Source organism: Rhyacophila brunnea, unplaced genomic scaffold (genome assembly GCF_057557595.1).
Source record: "Rhyacophila brunnea isolate RB1 unplaced genomic scaffold, BYU_Rbru_1.0 scaffold_24, whole genome shotgun sequence".
In the NCBI taxonomy this organism is placed as follows: domain Eukaryota; kingdom Metazoa; phylum Arthropoda; class Insecta; order Trichoptera; family Rhyacophilidae; genus Rhyacophila; species Rhyacophila brunnea.
Genome location: NW_028232904.1, coordinates 6,398,367 through 6,418,696, shown reverse-complemented (window position 1 = coordinate 6,418,696; position 20,330 = coordinate 6,398,367).

Sequence of the window (20,330 nt, the reverse complement as noted above, 5' to 3'; positions counted from 1 at the left end):
AAGAAGAAGAATGCCTGTTTATCTCTTGCACGTTGAAGAAGATTCCATGTATATTCTCTATTTGTCTTATAGTATGTAATATTAATTTATCCTCATAACCGTATTATAATGTCCTCCATCGCCAGTTCATTCATGTTTATACGTGGTAATGTCACATAGTACCGACAATTTATCTGCATATACATTTGGTGTGAGTGTGAGTGAGGCTCGTACTGTTCCATAAGAATCGGCCACAGCACCACCGGTTTCGCTTTCCGACATCTTCGGCATCCACGTATTATGTCGGAAATATACAACTGACAAAGTATTGCAGTTTTTACTGGTGTTACATGTCGATACCCGAAAGCAACAGTAGGATTAGTCAAAAATACTAGTTTCATGATAATTAAGCTTTAAAGATTGTTTCACTAAAATTTAATAGTTATAACATTATTAATAGTATGTTATTTCAGTTATCCCACTGTTGCTATGAATTTACAAGACAATTTTAATAAATGCAGCACTTTCATTTTTCTTTAAAATTATGTATTACCTACAGTTTTAAAAATAAAATCTCAGTGATTCATTATGTAGGTATAGCTTTCAGTAATAGATTAGCATACCTTCTTATCTCACAATTGGCATTTTTCACTTTATCTGTTGCTTTCATGTAGTGATATTTGAAAACTTGAATTTGGTTTGTGAACAGTAATTTCGTAGTAATTATTACTTATGGTAATGGTAAATAAATAGCACAAGACACTGATACCATAGAATTAAATTTTCATCAAGTATCCTCAGGCTATATTATAATTATTACATATATTAACCTATATTAATTTATTTGGATTTGAGACAACTAGGCAGTTTATATTATATTGTGATATTTTCAAACGTTCTTCCCTATCGTAGCGCTTTTACTGGTTTCGCGTTTGGACAAAATTTCATTTAGTATCCATTTTGACTGTACTTAGTTACCCTTGTCCATAATACGAATCCCACTTATTTTCTGTTAATAATATAATTAATATGTAAATGATTGATCAGTGGTGAAATATTGCTCTATCCACTAAAGGCCATTGGATTGAATTTGGAGCAACCTATTGGCGGCATATTAATCAATAGTTTTCCATTACATATTGCGAATGCGTGTTGTCATTTCGAATGAATCATAGATAAATATGATATTATGAAATAACAAGTTTTTGTACATTCTCATTATTCTTATTTATATTAAAACATGCTTGTGTCACTACATTTTTACTTAACTATTTAATCTCTCGTGATATTTTAGATTTTTCTAGATAAAGTAGGCTTAAAGGTAGAGTAATAATACATTGAAAAGTATTTTATAACATCAACAAGATTAGGTCCCCTTTATGGTATTACACCTAGTATGATAAAATAAATTTTAAATCTACTTAGATGAACTTTGCAAACTCGACTACTTCATTTATTTTTTAAATATTATCTAGCTAGGCTCTACCATAGCCATCGGTGCAGGGATCGCATTCTTTCCAGCTCAAAATCTCTGGAACTGCACTTACCTTGATGGTGATATTAGCATTTTCACATTATTAATGATTGCGGAGGTCGTAAAACTGCCGCTGGATGGAATGAATATTAGCAATTATAATTATTACTCTAACACCGAGTGTCCTTAATGTTACGGTGGCACTATGTCCAACTTGAATTAAAACTTTAAATATTAATTGAATCCAGTTTTATTCCTGCTGGGGTGCGGGAGCTTTCTCGTACAAAAATATTATGCAAACACGTGCTTGTGAAAAGCATGCCACTCGCGAGTACCTGGCACGCCAGTACTTGATGGTTTTTTAATGTGTCATTTACTGGTTGCATGAGTCAAAAGGAAGTTACAAAAAATTAACACGTATTGCATGGTATCATAATATTGACTGTGAGGATTTTGCGTACATTAGAAACGTGTTACTCATGAAAATCTTTTTTCATAAATATTTTTTCCGACCATGTCTGATCCTAATTAAATCATATGGGCCTCCACAAAGTGGAGGTTTGTATTAAGGCTATACTTCAGTTGGAGCACGGTCTAAAACGATCGTGACTACGCGACGCGAAGATTGTGCAAATGACGCGTGCAGAACTAAACATAATTTTTCATTAAAAGTCAACATGCGTTCATAAAACGTTTTTTAGTCATCGAATTAATTCCCCCGTCGCTATCACAAAACAAATTGACGTATTCACAGCTCTACTTTCGCTCTCCGATTGCCAGCCAGTCCGAAATTTCGTCGCACCTATAGTTGAAAATTATTTGCCGTTTCACTTAAGGTGACGCATCAGTGAAACGCCAAATAATTTTCATCTGTAGGCGCGACGAAATTTTGGACTCGCTGCCATTCAGTGAGAGAATGTCGAGCCAGAAACACGTCACTTTGCTGCGTGATGGCGACGGGTCAATTAATTCTAAAATCGTGTAAAGATGACTAAAAACGTTACCCATTTACTTTAAAAAGAAAACATGTCAATGAATATATTATTATTGTTACTAATAGAACAATAAACAGAACATAAAATGGACGTATGTTGGATTTATATGACAAATAATATTTCGTTTGACAGGCGTCATTTGCACCCGCGACCCGCAATCCGCGCATCGCCTAGCAACGATCTTTTTAGACCGTGCCTCAACTAATGCATGGCCTTAAAGTACCGTCAAACAGATTTTTGTTTTTATGAGAAATGAATGTCAGCCACTTGCTCAACCTATTAGGTCTATACTCTGATTCATACACAAATTGAACTTTCGAACATGGGACCCATGACGCCATAGGTGATAGTTACAGATTTTCGATTATTTCTTAATTCTTCACTTTGGTCCTCTCGTATAATTTCAACTTGCATAAACAATTCACTACCCAACTCTATAATATGCCTTCTACTTGTTTTGGTATGAATGATCGCCCTAGCATGTGTATTTAAGGTTTATGAAAGGTGAAGTGCATAGCATAATATGCCGTGATGGTCCCGCGCTCTTTGGTGTTTGTCTATTCCAAAAGTCGTAACGGTTAATATTTGATGTAATGAATCTAAGTTGGAATGATATAGGGGGTGGAATTATTATAAAAGTGAGTTTGTTTTGTTTGTACTAAAATTACTTTTTCATCAGCTAGTTAATCGAAAGCACCTTAAAATCATACATATTTGAATCAAATCTTGGTGCAGGGCGGGACTTGAATCCGCGTCCATCGGATTCCTTACCTAATTTCTTCTTTATTATTTCTTTCAACTTACTGTCATACAGTTTTTCCAACGGCTTGTCTCCATCTATCTCAGCATTCAGCGGTATACAGCGTCTGTCAGTAGCAAACACGTAGCATTCTTGATTTGGCCCGTCCATCCAGAAGGAGCTCCTTCTCGTCCTCTACGACCTTCGACTTGACCAAATATTCCGTTTCGGAGTCCGGGGGAGAGTCTATCGAATCCGGAGTTCGCTAATTATGGGGTCGTTGGTACGATTAGCAATTTCGCAATCATATTAGTTCATAATCATCTAGCCCTAGCCTCTGTCTTACTCTTGCTTTAAAGTTTAAAGTACCGTCTAAGTCTTCTTATCATGTGTACAATATAAAAAGACGAGATTTATTATTATACTCATTTTATACATTTTTTTTTCTCAGACCCATGATGGCCGCGCGGCTTAAGCTTTGGACTATTATTTATAGCGTCGTGGGTCCCAGGTTCGAATCCTGGGTCTGGCATGTACATGTACACATATTGTTTTTCAATTTGTGTATGAGTCAGAGTATTGACCTAATAGGTTGAACAAGTGGCTGACATCCATTTCTCGTAAAAACAAAATATGCCAATACAAACATCCACTCTGTGGAGGCCCATATGATCTTATTCGGACATGGTTAAAAAAATACGTTTTATGTACATAATATATTATAATAAATTGACGTCGCATATCTGCAAATGATATAACATCATAATTATTACGTATATGTCTAAATACGTAAAAAAAATTGATCACCGAAGACAAATTTGGAAACATGGATTATTCATTATAATATTCAGCCTTACAGCAAACAGATAATTAAATTGGTGTCCTCGGCTCATTTAATTTTCGCTTGTCATATCGTAGGTTTCTATACTTTGTGTACTGCAAACAGATTATTGCATATTAAATCACTTCTGTTTATATTGAGATCGGCTCAAAAAAATCGTTTCAAATTAAGACATGCACGCGGGCGTAACTGGTTTATCTCTGAACCGATTTACTTGTAACTTGTTAATGGTGGCATTTATGTATTGCTATTTTTTGACGAATTTGGTGTTGAGTATAGTATATCTCTCGTATCAACCTTAAAAAACCAAATACTTTTTTTTATTAATTTCTTTGTTACATTGGGTTTATTTTCAGTTTTGAGAGCTCGGTCATAGTGGAGTAGATCGCCGCCTATCGCGATCGTATGGTTTAGGATAAATCCAACACATTGTGGATTCCACATTAAGATATTTATTCGTTTATTATATTATTAGTATTGGTGGATGGCCCATGCACCACGCAATATACCTAATGTAAAAGTGGAAATACTACGTTTGTTAATAGATAATTATAATATTATGATAACCTGGTATAGTGCAGTAGCGAAGGATGGAGCTAGGCTGTTAAGATCCGCGATAAATAGTGCATATTAAACTTTGTTAGTTTTAGTATTTGTGTTTATTGATAAGACTACCAATTTATTATAGATGTTCTTGGTTAGTTTTTAAAAATCAATTAAACCCTTCTAAACCAAACGATAATAGTTTTGGTATACTTTGGGCGATATGACAAAATTGTGCACACTTTTTTATTCGTACTTATTTGTTTTCATTGGATTAAGAATACATATCTATCTATTCATATTGTTGGTGTTTTATATATATATATATATTTATTAACCCCTGCCTAAACCAAACTATATTAGATCACAAATATCATTCTATCTATAAAATATCCAAAGTTATGTATGATTTAATTGTATACTGTTAGATATTTTATAGATAGACGAGTATTTTTAACTCTTATTTATTATGGCTTAGTTTCGCAGGGTTTAATGGAATTTTAAAAACTAACCAACGCCACTGGTATAGTAATTTAAATGGGGAAAAATATAAATTACCATATTCAATTCTAATCGGGCTATATGAACCTTCTTAAATAGAGGTTGTATTAATAGATTTTTACGAGAAATTCGCCATTCAACCCATACCATTGCTGCTCTCGTATTTCGGTGCGTAAGGTATTTCCTTCTCATCAGAGGGCTCCATTGTCGATTCCCCGTGAGGTTACAACACATGTATCTGACAATTAATATTTTTGAAAAAAAAAAACTTATAATTTGACCGAATGAAATACACATTGAATAAAGAACATGCAGTTTTATACCAACCGCGGGTCTGAACTATTCACGACTTCGTATTTCTACAAATACAGCCGCTCTATGCGCTGGTCCAAAATTTTCAGCGTCAGGTAAAATAATTTAATTACAACAAATACTAACGTCATATATTGAATCTATATCAACAAAAATGTAATATTTTATCAGCAAATAGTGTTTCGATTAACCTCAGCGGTGCTTCGAAACGTAATTTGTCAACTGCACGACACGTAGTGTCATGCAACTGTGTACTTATGTCAAATTATACTCACTAGTTGATTAATTTTTAGTGTTTGTACGAAATAACTAGAAATACTCAGTTTTCTATATTCTATAAGTAAATCTATGTTTTTTTTCTAAATATCTTATTCTTCATCACTGAAAAGTCAATGGTCTGAGGTATCAGTCAGTGAATCAACCTTTGGTGTCATTTACTTGATAGATTCATGCATACCTACGTATTATCATGCAAAATTCTTGTCGCGTATGTACGAATAAAAATGATTGAATTAAACCAATTGTCGCCCGGTAAATTATTCACTGGTTTTAAAAGCTTGTACGTATTTAATAATAAAAAAGCCACCGCAAAAAAATGAGTAGACATCTCGCAGAGTGCGTCAGTCGTCCGTTGCTTGTCAATTTCGGGAGAATATTTTTTCGCCTTAAAATTCCGCGCCGAATAAATAGTGACATCTTTAAACATTTCATCGCCGTAAAAGGCACTACGGCCGCGCGCCTGAGCAAAATTGGCTGTCGGCGCCGCCCCCTCTCGTCTCCCAATTTAATAATTTTATTTCGCGTCCCCCCCCCCTCCAGCAAAAGTGTGCCGGATGACGCCGTGTCGTTGGGAAATTTAAGGAGCATAAAATATGGAAAAACGCTGTAGACCATTTCTCCAAGTGAGAGACGAATAAGAGCAAATTATTCAAACAAATTTTCACTTTATGCTTTTTGTCGTCCCTCTTTTTATATTGTATACCTACGGGGGTGTCAGGAGTCTCCAACCTGTTTGGTATCGAACGATATTTTATTCATTATATAAATAGCGATATAATTCTTTGTAATTTTATATTATACAGGTAGATTTCGGTCGATCTTAACATAGGCTCATGGGAATTGAGTCGTGATAATGTATAAAGCTTGTAAATTCAGATATAATATAATAGATTTCCCTATGAATTTGAAGAGGAAGCATTCATTAACAGTTCATATTTTTATTTCCCTTTCGTAAGTCGTTTTCAACTTAACCATGAGGCGTGACCTTGTCTTATCATTGCGATTCGTATTGCATACAGCTCTTTGCAAGATAATATATGTATAATAATATTTGCAGAATATGTGCCCGAAGATGCCGAAAGGCGAAACCCGCGTCGCAAAAAACGACTCAAATGGAATAGTACAAAACTTAAATCCATTAGAATTATTAATGCCCTCGGTCGATAGTATTAATAAATTTAGTATTTCTTCGCGATTGTGAAAGATAGGACAGTGTCATGGTTTAATGATTTGTCCTCAACAAAATAATATAAACAGCGTGTTTAAATTGAAGAATGACACCGGAAGATGGTAAATCACTGCTAGTTTTGAACCTGGATAGTAGACGGTAGACCGTGAGGTTCTTATGGCCCAACCAACGACCCGCATTGGGTCCCACCTCTCATCAGAATTCATACCCTTCCAACATTACCCGCTCAAAATGAACGATGATAAAGCAATCTTCAAGTGTCATTGTATCAAAAAGTAGACGGAATCGATGTTTTTTTTAATCTTTCTATCTACCTATCTGGAACACTTTTATAATTGTATGGGAAAACATGTTTAATTGTATGTTGTCACCGCATTTAATCTGTGCCGAATTTTAAGTCCCCGAAATTGGCTCCGTCGTCCACCAGTTGTGCACCCGTTATCAATAAGCATATTATACAATGAGCAGTCATGAGATAACTTGTCCCGATATATCATAATAGAATATAACGAATTAATATTTATATATATGTATATCATTTTTCGGGCCTGTCAAATGCTTAAAGCATTTCATATTATTATTTAATCTAGCAGCGAGATGACAGCGGATAAGTGAAGTGGACGTATGAGCTTGTTTAAGACGTGTGGGTCTGTATAAACATAAATAAATTGATTTTCTTTCTTCGTAGTCAGAATTATTATTATATATTTTTGTTCCACCTAAAGATTGTTGGAGCCTTTGCCAAATTGATTTTCTGTCCCAACAGTATGCTGTTACATTATCAGGTGTAAGCTTTGATTGGCTGCTTCCTTGTACAACTGTAAAATTATTGACATAAATTTGTCGGCTGTAATATGTAGATTGTAGATTGATCTCAAAAACTAGAGACTGGTAAATTTTTTTGGCAATCAAACGAAAGTATTAGACGCCGATCGTCTAAATCGAGCCTAAACAAATGAAACTGTTTTTTTTATTATTATTATTTAATATTGAAGTTTTTCCACGTGAAAGTGACCCAAAAAACAATCCGCGGTCGACTAATTTTCATATAAGCTGAGAAGAGATACAGGGGCAGTTCGTTAAGCTTGTTTAGAAAAATGACACATAAATTAAAATGGAACCGATGTAGTCTTAAGAAGGTCTGTTTTTCTCAATGTCATTGGTTTTTCCCTATAATTATGTTATCTTTATACTTTTTTTTTATATAAATGGGGAATATTACCACGATCTGGGAACACTGCACTGTTGTTTGGTGTTCGAATTTAAGATCTCTAGAGGGGTCGCACGCTAATATATATCTCTTAATAATAAATAGACACACTGAAATTAATATTGATATTTTTGCATAATATTGGTGTATTGTTTACTCTATAGTATACTTACTCACAAAAACGCAGGAAGCTATGTATAGCACAATCCCCTGTAATAATAGTCAGGAATCGTATAATTTAATTGGCCGGTCGTTTGAAATATAAATATTTGAATACTTAATTTCTTTTCGAAATGGTATACGATTTCTCGAGAATGAGCTTTCGCGCTTTAAGTTTGTAATGCTCCAGTCTTGACAGCAGTGACGTCCCTAGATAAAATGCCGCCCCTAGGCAGCGACAAAAAGCTGCCTCATTTTTTTTATACATAATTTTGATCATCCTTTCACGAGTCCAATATCTAAGTCCTAAGAAGTGTGTTGTATGGATACATTACTGACAAAATATCAGACTAATTATTCGTAAATCTGCACGTGTCGTTTCTGGTCACCAAGGACGTCAAAGGGCAACGGAAGTTAACTAGAAAACGCGAACCCGACAAAACCAATAAGCTGATTTTTTTTAAATTTAAAGATATTATTTTCGTTATTACTAGGTATCTATTTCTATATATTCCAAATGATTCTCCTCGATTTGCCGCCCTTCGAGTAACTGCCGCCCCCAAGCGACGCTCAATCTGCCTACCCCCACGGGACGTCACTGCTTGACAGCGATGCAGTGTTTTTTTTTTTTTTTAAACGTTTACTGTATATTGAATCATCTCTACGTCTATTTCCATAATGTATTATCCATTCACAAGTGGGTACTTTTAAGTAATAAACATTTAAATGCCTACAGTTTGATAGTGTTAGCTCAACCACACAGGGTTCAGATACAGAATTGAATAACGTAGAACACTTTCTGTTTGAACTGTTATTCGAGTACATTGGGCATCGGCCGTTCGATATATTTATGGATGTTAAAGTTCCTACTGAAGGCAGGCCAGTAAAAGTTATTCCTTATGGCTTGTAAAGTCGCGTTCATGACCGTCGTAAACGAGACGAAAGTAGTCCCAAATACCGAACATATTCCGATCCACTTCTGAATATATATTATTTTACTTTTAAGCCACTACATTGGAATTATAAGGATTACGAGGTTATTCCATATATGTATCTACTTCCCAGTTGAATGCTTTACTATAATCTTCCGTTTAATGATGTTAATTATTAATATTTATAGCAAGTTTCGAATGAATTATAGTATTATGTGTTATTAATTATTATTATCGGAGAACTAACTATCTCACATGGTGTTAATTTATTATGTATTGTATCACACTAGGACGAATTCTACTTTACGGTGAACGGTTGAAAACTCGTCACGGTTTATTTTCGATAAGAGAACCAAACAGATCTATTTTGATACTGATAATTAACAAATTCGACAAATGACGTAGGTATACGGTTATGTAATTAATTGATCTGAACGTATTGATAAGGGATCGAGATTACAACATGCACCTTGCCTCTAAAACGAGCTTTGGGAAATTACATTTTGAATCGGATGATTGATATCGTTGACCCAGTATTGCACGGTAACAAGTCAAAAATTTGACAATTCGCTATATTGGTATCAAAATACTCGTAAAAATGAGCTCTTGTCGGTTTCGTAGAGAAACAATTCGAAAAAAATAATTTAGATACCCTGAGAGCCAAAAAAACCATATAAAATTTTACAAACTTTCAAACAAAACCAGTTTTGTACAGATCCATTTCGAATAGTTTCCATTTATAACGGGCGATTGACCATACGTTTCAATTTAGAATAGCTAAATTCCGTCATGTATCCTTTTCAAACTCGTCAAATGTTGTGTATTGTAAAATATTAAAAATATTAAAACATGATTATCTCAAAACTTAGTTTTTTGAGTTGTTACTGTTTAATACTGGGTCATCGATGTGATGGTAGATGGATGTATGGTCCTCTAATTGTCCATCAGGCAGAAAAATGGTCAAAAGTAGTCGTGTCGGCCGCTTTTGTCACGTCCTTTTCTCTGGAGCATGCACGCTAAATTGCGAATAAAAACCAACCTGGCTCTGCTTTGATCAATTCATATAGATTACAATAATACACTAGTTGACACGTCTGGATCTCACTTTGACATTTACTTAGAAATTCAATATTAGTATTATTGTCAAGTGGGTCCAATTACATAATTTTTGCTTGTCCCTTGTGTTTAATTTTATAATGGTAATGGCTTTTGCCATGTATCTGCACACGTATTCACGAAACCGATAAAGAATAACATGTGCGAAAGTAAATTAAGAGCGTACTTCAGTGAAACGGCAAATAATTTTCGGTAGGTGCGACCAAATTTCTCACTAGTCGCCAATCGGCGATGGATAGTCGAGGTGTCAGCACGTCGATTTGTTTCGACAGTGCGTCAGATGAAAATATTCTTAAATCGTGTACAAAGATGACTAAAAAACTTTACGTATGTACTTATTACCTATGTATAAAACATGTCAATGAATATACTAATATTATTAGTAATATAACAATAAACATAACATTAAATTGTCGTATGTTGGATTTTTATGACAAATTATATTTCGGTTAGCACGCGTCATTTGCACAATCCGCGCATCGCCTAACCACGATCATTTTAGATTTAGATTAATTTAGACCATGCCTCAACTGAAGTATAGCCTTAATACGGTATCCAAGTTAGTAGACAATATTGTATAGGTATTATTTTTAATATTCCATGTGAGGGAGAGACTCGTCTCGTTCTATGAGTTTTATACTTGGGAGCGTGGACAAGTCGCTTATTTTTGTTTTGTTTTGGTGTTACAACCAAAATAGCTATTGACTAAATAAAAACAACCTGTAGAATCTAATATAATTTATTTCATCAATTTGATACTAAGAGTACGTACTCTTTGTTCCTAATTTGTAACTAAATACTTCATAGTAAACTTTCACTTGGTCATTCGCATGTGACTGTCGGAATAGGCTGAATTTTCTATGACGCGCCACGTTGACCTTTCTGCAAATTATGTGATCCTCAATGATATCTCTTAACCTGTTAGTAGGCGCGGCATTTTGTAGACCCTGTCAAAGTTTATGTACATGTAACGTAATGCGCCGCATCGTGGCCTTAATCGAGTCAGCTCGTTCAGTGTTATGTCTCCGGGAACATCGCCTTAATAGCGTCGCAGCGTGCGTCGTTTCGCTTTCTCACGCATTCAATGAGCTCCCGTACCTGCCGGATAGGGAGCCCAAGTTATCCGAGAAACGTTTTTACCGGTTAATGAAACGGTACTGTGTAACCGGGACTCTTGAAATTTTAGGTAAAGGAAATGTATTATAGTACTTATCCACATAATTTTGTAACATACGGTTCAGTTATTTCTTTTTAACCAGACTATCTCTTTCTCCGGAGAGTAGTAAAGTATAGGTTAATTATTAAAAAAAGATCAATTGCCATTCAAGAGCAATTTTCACGAACTATTACGAGGTTTGTAGCCTCGTATCTCGTGCGTTTTCTTACCAAATATTTTCCATACCTTTAACAGTAAGTGCTTATATTGAAATTAATAATATAATATCTATTGTGAAACCTCACTAAGTGAGTATTATTTAATATTAACATGTAGTACAAACGATTTTTAAAGATTTCTATTGGAGATAATCATTGTTTGGTTATGCATACTCCAAAAATCTTCTTATCCACATGTCTTGACTGATATTTGACGACGAAAAAAAATACAAGAATTTCACCAATCTCCGGTATTACAGAAACCGGTTATGCAAGCCCTGCATTTCTTCTTGCCTATCTACATACTACTTACTCTCTCTCGATTCTCGAGTCGATCGAAAGAAAACAGCTTTAAGCACGAATCAATTATTCCTAATGGCTTACAATTCGTTTGACGTTGACAACATATCTTTGACGGAGACGTGCGTCTTTAAAAGGTCTATATATTTGGCCAAATTGCTTCACTTGGTCCCTACTTTGTACCTACACTTGTCCCGAATTTATCGCGGCCAATAATCATAATGTATTTAGGTACGTGGTCAAACTTGGTCGCAGTAGTGTGTCGGAATATTTTTTTACGTAAAAGTTCAGCTCTGTTCATAAAAATATCTATAATTCTATAATGTTATTATGCATTTTTATCGTGCAATAATGTAATCCTTCAAATTTTACTCACAAAATATTATATCACTGTTTCGACCACTTCATCGTTAGTATTGAGCGTTGAAGCTTGAGTCTCTTCCGCACACTGATAATACTAAATCTTTGTACCTACTTATGATGTGCTGTTACGTTCATTTTTAATTTTTTACAGGTTTATTTTATTTGTCTTGGTTGTCGATAATTCTTGATATTTTACCACGTTTTTCTTAGCTCGTATTCTTGTTTGTCGGGTGGTTGTTTATCCAGTACAAATCTTGCAATCGATTTTTAACTGACGACCCGACTAGCTAGACATTTGAAACTTTTAGAATATATCAGAACACGATGTCAATGCATTCTTTTAATACTTTTAGCCATCTTATGTAAAATTTAATTCATTTGCAGTTAATTCTTTTTTGTATGAAAAGTTATTTCGGAAGAAATCCGTAATCCAATCCACTATTATTGCTTGCTCGGGGTTGATACGTGCGTTACTATGTGGGTATATCACATTCTTAATTCACATAATTAATGACCAGGACCGGTTTCAACCGCTTATAACACTAATAATATTATCGACCAGTGTAATATTTTGTATCAGTAAGTTGACAGTGTCCTTCCAAATGGATATAAATCCGTCCCAATCGTCGTTAGATTTCGTTGATTTTTTATTGTTATTTAAATAGAGGAAATAATACAACCTTAATTCAATGCGTTTAGCAATAGCTTCTCATCCGGGGGTCCCGAGATCGATTCCAGGAGACGTCACAATACATTTACAACGTGAATTTATCGAATCCTATTGTTAATCTGTGATTATTTCACTGTTCAAATTATACATGCCGTAGTAAATTAATGAATCTATATTCGTTCATGTAAATATTTCATTGATACACGTCCAGTCTCGTATTTTATTTTACATTTATAGAGTTAATGTTTTTTTCTTCTGGTCTGATTAGTCGATTTTTCGCAATGGAGAAAGTTCACCCAACTCTGTCAAAATATTATAAGGTCTACAATAGCTTTTGCGTCTATTCATTGTAAACGTTTTTTTTTTATTATGTATTGATACAAATAAATTTTACTGCTGTATAATAGCATCAAACACGATTTATTACCTATCCGTTTAATGAACCGTGCTGAATCGACTTATTATCGCGATTCGTGTCTATTGAATAATTACGACTCTGTATATTACAGGTTGTAAGGGCGAAAATCGCTGTGGTCACCATGAATGAACAGACAGTGTCACAAGCAATATAATTGTCGTTGTACTTGTCCTCTGTCTGTTGCTTGTAACTACCGATAGTTGTGCGTATATATAGAGCAGGCAAATCCAACTTCAAGTAGGCTGTGATCTACTACACCGACTTGTTATAATAAGTAGAGTTGAGGACACTAATATCTTGTTACTAGTTAATCAAAAATTTCACTATCATAAAGAAATACTTACTCAATTTTTCATTCGCTGTGAAAATGTGTTGGTCTTCTTTTCGGCACTCGTCAAACTATTCTCATATTGTCTAAAGAGCCTACTGCGTGACGATAATATGAACTACGTGCCATTTTAAAGGGACGTGATTGACCTCTTCAATCTTGCGACAGGCCGTGAGTGATTTAGTATAAATCAAGTGATTAATGAAGTCACGACTCTCACGTAAGATGGTGATGCAAATAGGTATAGTTAACGCTTCCCCTTGAAATCATATTCTATCACAACTCAATTCCTACGAGCCTCATGGTGCGATCCTAGGGGCGGCATGGTATATGAAAGTATGGTTAAGCCGGCAAGTATGGCGAAAAAGTATGGTGAACCAGGTTGGTAATTAATTTGCGGCAAAATTTCCACGTTATCATTATATTATATGGGTACGTTATAATGACAAAAATAAATCCTCCGTGATGCCCTGCATTTTTTTTTATCGCGTCGTCATTTCTCGTGAGTTATCGGCTGTTGTCGGCATGCTTCATTCAGTTCTATTAGGAAGCCAAATCGTTGCCTATCTGAACTTTTAATACATCTATGGTGCGATCGACCAAAATGCATGGATCGACGCGTTGGACGTACCTGATATAGAGTAAGTGCATAGGTATTTAAGCATTTCTTCCGTGTACTGTCTTGTGGATGTATTGTACTGATCGATGCGATCCGATTGCATCAAAACGAAATACGACCGATTTTACACGTGGCTTTGATGATATAAATTTATTTATTTCGTTGATATATTGTAAGATTAATTATTATAATTTTATTTTGAGGGTTATTGTTATTGTGGCCGATTTCGTTTGCTTATAATGGGACAAGACTTTTAAAAAATTACTGACAAAAGAAACTTGGAAAATACCTGCACATTAAAGTTATTATATTGTAATAATATGTTATATTGTAGATGCATTGTAATATGTGGATCTTAATCTGACGACTTAATTATGTTGTTTTGACGTTTTTTTAGGTAGGTACAGTGTTGCCAACTGTCTTTCACAAAAGTATACCAGATAGGGTAAGGAAAAAGCGAGATGGCCGAGAAAAATGCCATATTTTCTCAAAATTCTAAAATGTCTAGAAACAATTTAAAAAAAAAAATGACATAATCAATCACATTATTTTTAGACTAGAACAATAATCGGAAGACGAATTTATTGTTTTCATCAAATTAAAAATGAATGTGGGTAAGAAATTTAGTCATGTTCCAGATATATAGTTTACAAGCTAGATGTCTACTCATAAATCTGCTCATAGATCTGGCAAGAAAAACGCTAAGTTGACATAAGTGGGTTCGTACTAGATGCAATAAGTTTGCTCAATCGCTAAGTGTCAGTAATTCTCCAGCATCCCAATCAACGTGGAATTATTTGACAAAAATATATATTATTGCTGTATTCCAACAATTATTAGAAATGCAACTCAGTTATTTGACAAGTCTCGAAGACAGTGATCGTCGCGTCTTCCCGTGTAATACGGCTAACATGCCTTCCAGTAAGATGTACCTTATAACTGGTTGCTGAGGTAACTGCACCGTCAAACCTGTATAAGTACTTACTTGACTGGGCGGCATTGATTTGAGATTTATTGTTGACTGATTTCTTATTTTTAATTAATAACCTATCACGTCAAAAATGTCATATTATTTGTAAAATAACAAAGCAGCACGTTGGAGGTATACATATTCAGACTTATCTTCGTAATACCTTACATACAATTTGTTTAGTTATTAGTGTAGTATACATTATTAAATGCTTCTAGTTTTAAACGTAAATAACCTGTAATTATTTGAGTTCTGCAATCTCTCGTCTTATTTGGCGAACACACCCTTATATTGCTTTCCATATATTTTACATTCATGTTACTAGTTTAAGACATACGTGGCGTGAAACATATAGGTCGGGAGTGTAGCCTTCCCTGCGGGGTTACCTTACATCTCAAGGGCTCGATGTATTTATACAGGGGTTGAAAATGAATTACCTTGTGTTTCTACATGTTGGAATTACACTTGACAAACACGTTGTTGCGAAACGGCGAACTGAACTATCCGATCTGGTCAATGACAATGGATCAATGACTATTTTAGATTAACTACTATGTAGGTATCATTTAAATATTTTAAATACTAATAATTATGCTTGCATTTCAACCCATGTGATATTGTATATTATTTTACCTCAATAAATATCTACTTAAATTTATTCGTAGATAAAAAAAAATCAAGTATCTTGTAGTCAGTAAAGTATTTCACAGGTAGCTATTTGCTTTTTTGCTGTGTATTTTTTGCACACTCTTGACCTTGGGTGTGGGTAGATTGGTTGACCTCATGTAGTAATAATGTTGTTAAAACATAAGTGACATGCGTTTGTTTTTTTGTACTTCGATAAACTAAGTTGCTATCACTTCTACCAACATAATCACGCTTAGAGTTGGGTTTCGGGAATTTCCCGGCGGGAATTCACGAGAGATTTTCGAGATTTTCCATCCCGAATCTCGAGAATTGAAATTTTAATCCCGGATCTCGAGAATCTTTTCTAGGGATTCGGGATTTTTTTTATTGTCAAGTATTAATTTATTGAAAAAAAAACGATTTTCTATATGAAAAAAGTGGACAGAAAACACAAAACGTTCAAAGACTGATCGTGGCATTCAACACAATTAAGCCAACGTCGACTCAAAATGAGCGCGATTTTTGCAACATCATGGAATTTTATGTCTCAAAAGCGTACGCGATTGGCAGTCTGTGTTTTTTGAAATCCAATTTTAATAAGTAATGTTTTGAATTATTTTTGTTTTCCCACTTCTATTTTGTTTGTCTTCTTACATAAATAAAAAAAAATATATTTTTTGAATTTGTCTGTTTTTACACTGATTTTAGGATTTTTACAGGTTTTTTTTTTTAATTTTTCGATATCTCGAGAATTCTTTTCTGGAAATCACGAATCTCGAGAATTCGAAATTTCATCATTTCGGGAAATCCCGAATCTCGAGATTGACATAATATGCATATGCACTTAATCTAAATGGTGCTTAATTCCTTATTGACTCTTACTGGACATGCAGTGAATATTCTTCTTTGGCAGTTCGCGGTTGTTCACATTATTGATAAGGTGTGCATATTTTTATTGTATATTACGTGTCATTGAAACGAGAATTATTTTGTTTATATTCTATGTCTTCAGCAGCATCTCGATTTACTGCTTTAGGATCTCCCAGCGTCAGGATCTGCCCAAATTGTAGTCTTAGCATAGGTTCTTGTGAAGGCCTGAACAAAAACGAACCATAAGTGCGAGTGAGTAAGCGATCGACACGCTTCTATCTACGCACTGTTCGTTAGACTCGTTAGAGGAAGATAGAATTTCTACGGCTGAATTAAATATTTTTTCAAAACGTCGCCGGTAAAAATGGATAAGACTTGATTACATTCATTTAAAAACTGCGAGCACGTGTTCCTTAAATTTATTGTTTTAGTGTTAAATATAAAGTTAATGGTAATTATTTTTAGTTATTTTAGTAGAACATATTGGTAACTATGTTGTGTTTTCGTCGCCGTACTGAGAAGCAACACGATAGTATAACGTTTCATAGTTAAGTTGATAATAATAAAATCGAGATTCTACTGTGCGTTATACCGCTTAATTTTTCCGAAAAACGGGCGCTCTCTGTAGGTATACCATTACTCTGAGGTTCTTGTGAATTATTCGTTCAATAAAAGAATAGTTTAGAGTTTTATTATTTTCAGAATCCATTCTCTATTTCAGTCATTCGTTTTTGTCATTGACTTTTATACACATTTATTATTTTATTAAATTATATTTTATGATCATTACAATTGACAATGCACATTTTAGTAATTTTACTGTGACTAAAGAATACTCACTCGCCGACTTTCGTTTTGTATGCGATTCCATAGATGGGCCAAATATCGATCCGCGCCGCCAACATTATTGTCGTTAAAGTCTGCCGTAAGTGCGAATAAATAGTCTCGGTCTGACGTGCTCCCTAATAAAGTGCACTTAAAAGATATTATAATCGTAAAGTGTGTTAGGTTAACCTGAAAGGTTTATTGCGTCATTGATAACCCCCCCCCCCCCCTCTCACTAGACGCGGGGCGCCATATGCAAAATAAAAGTGTTATGTGGCCAAGTTTTATGGAGATAACAGACAGTGTAACTGGGGGAGTATTTTTTTTTATTGCATTACCATTTTTTTGTATCAAGGGAATAGTCATTAGTATATTTAAAATGTATTTTATCACTTAGTATTGACCACGTATAAAAAATGTTTTACGACTATGTTTTCCTCATATCATGAGCTTTTTATCACGTATAAACGAAATTACTATTGTCGAGTGACAAGAGGTCCATCACTCTGCGCCGTGTAGGAGGATATTTGATAGAGATGTATAGTCGCTCGAGTACGGAAGAAAACTGCATTTATTAGTGTCGCTAATTGGCTACCATAAAATTTAAATTATTTTAATAAATCTTAGTTGGGCATCAAATTATACGTTTTTTTTGGAAGTTTCCTGCTTTCATACAAAAAATGCAAGTTTCCTCATAAAAACGTTCCACAGAAAAGTTTTAGCCAACGGTACTTAAATCGTGGTTGCACAGTATTTTGTTTAAATTCGTGAATGCATTTCTTGCCTGTTGAATCCGACATATTATTATTATTATGTATTGGCTTTCATTTATCATGCAACTATGGGTGGTAAGTTTATAGACACAAATACGTATCAAAATAAAATGATAATATATTGTTTTAAGAATTCTTGCCATTGGTGAAGTATTTTCTAATAATATTTTTTTTTCATAAGGCATAAAGCATAGGCATATAAAGCCCACCAAAAAAGCATTCGGTGCGCTCACTACTGAGTAGGCCCCCTCCCACCCGCGCATTACCTTTCACCCATGTAATAAGGGGCTCAAGGAGCACAAAATAATTATTATTATCAGCGTCTCTCATAACAAAGCAATAAAAATATTATTAAATTTCTCGGGGCTTGTAATTAATATCGGACACGCAATAACGAAACAAAGAGTTCACTGTTCTTAAATAATGGCTTCTCGCCCGTCTTATCGACGACGCTTCGAAGAGCGTGATTTTGCTTGCCGTGTTCAATGAATGGACTACGTTGTATTTTTGTTAATTCGTATCGCCGAGAAGCCAAAAAACGATGACTTATGGGGCAGGCGGGCACAATGCGTCGTCAAGTCCAGTGTGCGCTGGCGTATTTGATTACGTTGTATTTTCGATGATTCATATAGAAAATGTGCGAGCTTGCTTTGTGGACTTTATGCCTTAATATAATATATCATTGTCATCAGCTGGGGTCGATCCACTGCTGGATAAAAGCCTCCCATATCTGCTATCACACTTCTCGGTTCCTATTTCTTCGATACCACGTACCTACGTCCACACTATGAGTTTACCTATTATACAGCTGGATTTAGGGCGTGCCCTTGGGTATCACTGTATGGCGTAATTTGTCCAGCGGTCGTCCTCTCGCCGAGCGACAATCCAGCCCATTGCCATTTCATCTACTTAATGACCTCTATTAATCTTTTTGGATTACTTTCACATTAAAGATCCACGTTTCACACGCATATGTGAGCACCGGTAGCAGACATGGTATGGGGACATTTTCGATGATACTATTTAAGTTCACAAACACACTCCTTGCCACTTTGGTTCTGCTGGCGATCCCATCTTACATGCCTCGTGCCTCTCCGTCAATTGACATTTGTTATCCAAGATATAGGCAGTTGCTTAAAAACTAACTAAAAGCCAACATGTATTTATATGTATATGGATATAAATGTTATGCTATGCAGTGCACGTCATAACATGTTTGTGTAGGTAGATTAAATACAAATTATTGTATAATATTCACTTAGGTAGGTATTTAATTTTATTTCATAACACCGATTACATACTTTTCACTTTTTCATGTTTCATAATAATTTTATGCTTTTGTTGTGATTGTCTAGGAAATATTAATTACGATTCAAACATTACGTGCCGCGTATTCTTTGGAGCGTTCCAAGAGAAACGATCATTATATCATTATACTACTTACTGGTATGAAGTAGAACTTCCGAGGCCGGTAGAACGAAGCTTTCAATGGTTTCTTGACAGACGACACGAGCTTTTTGTCACAGCGTCAGTTTTAGTTAATCTGAGATGCATAATCTAATTAAGTTGAGATTTTAGATTTTTAACATCTTATTACTATTTTTGTTATTGTTGTACTACCATAAACCATCGGAGGTTGACCATTATCAGGGCAGTCTGCATCTTATCGTCTCGTAACTGGAACAGTTCGGTGGTGGTTCTTTATCCCACGGAATGCGTTGTCTTCCTGGGCGGAGTATTACAGGATGCAAACGACATCCTTTGGGAATGTCCGTAAATGTGCTCGGAAGGGGAAGAGATTCTTCGGTACAACTAGCTGTCGAGACTCACATCGCCACAAAGGTCAATTTTACTGCGTTTAAAATTTTTGCGGTGTCTTATTGCGGACGTGAAAATCTCTTCACACAGTCTGGTATATCCATCC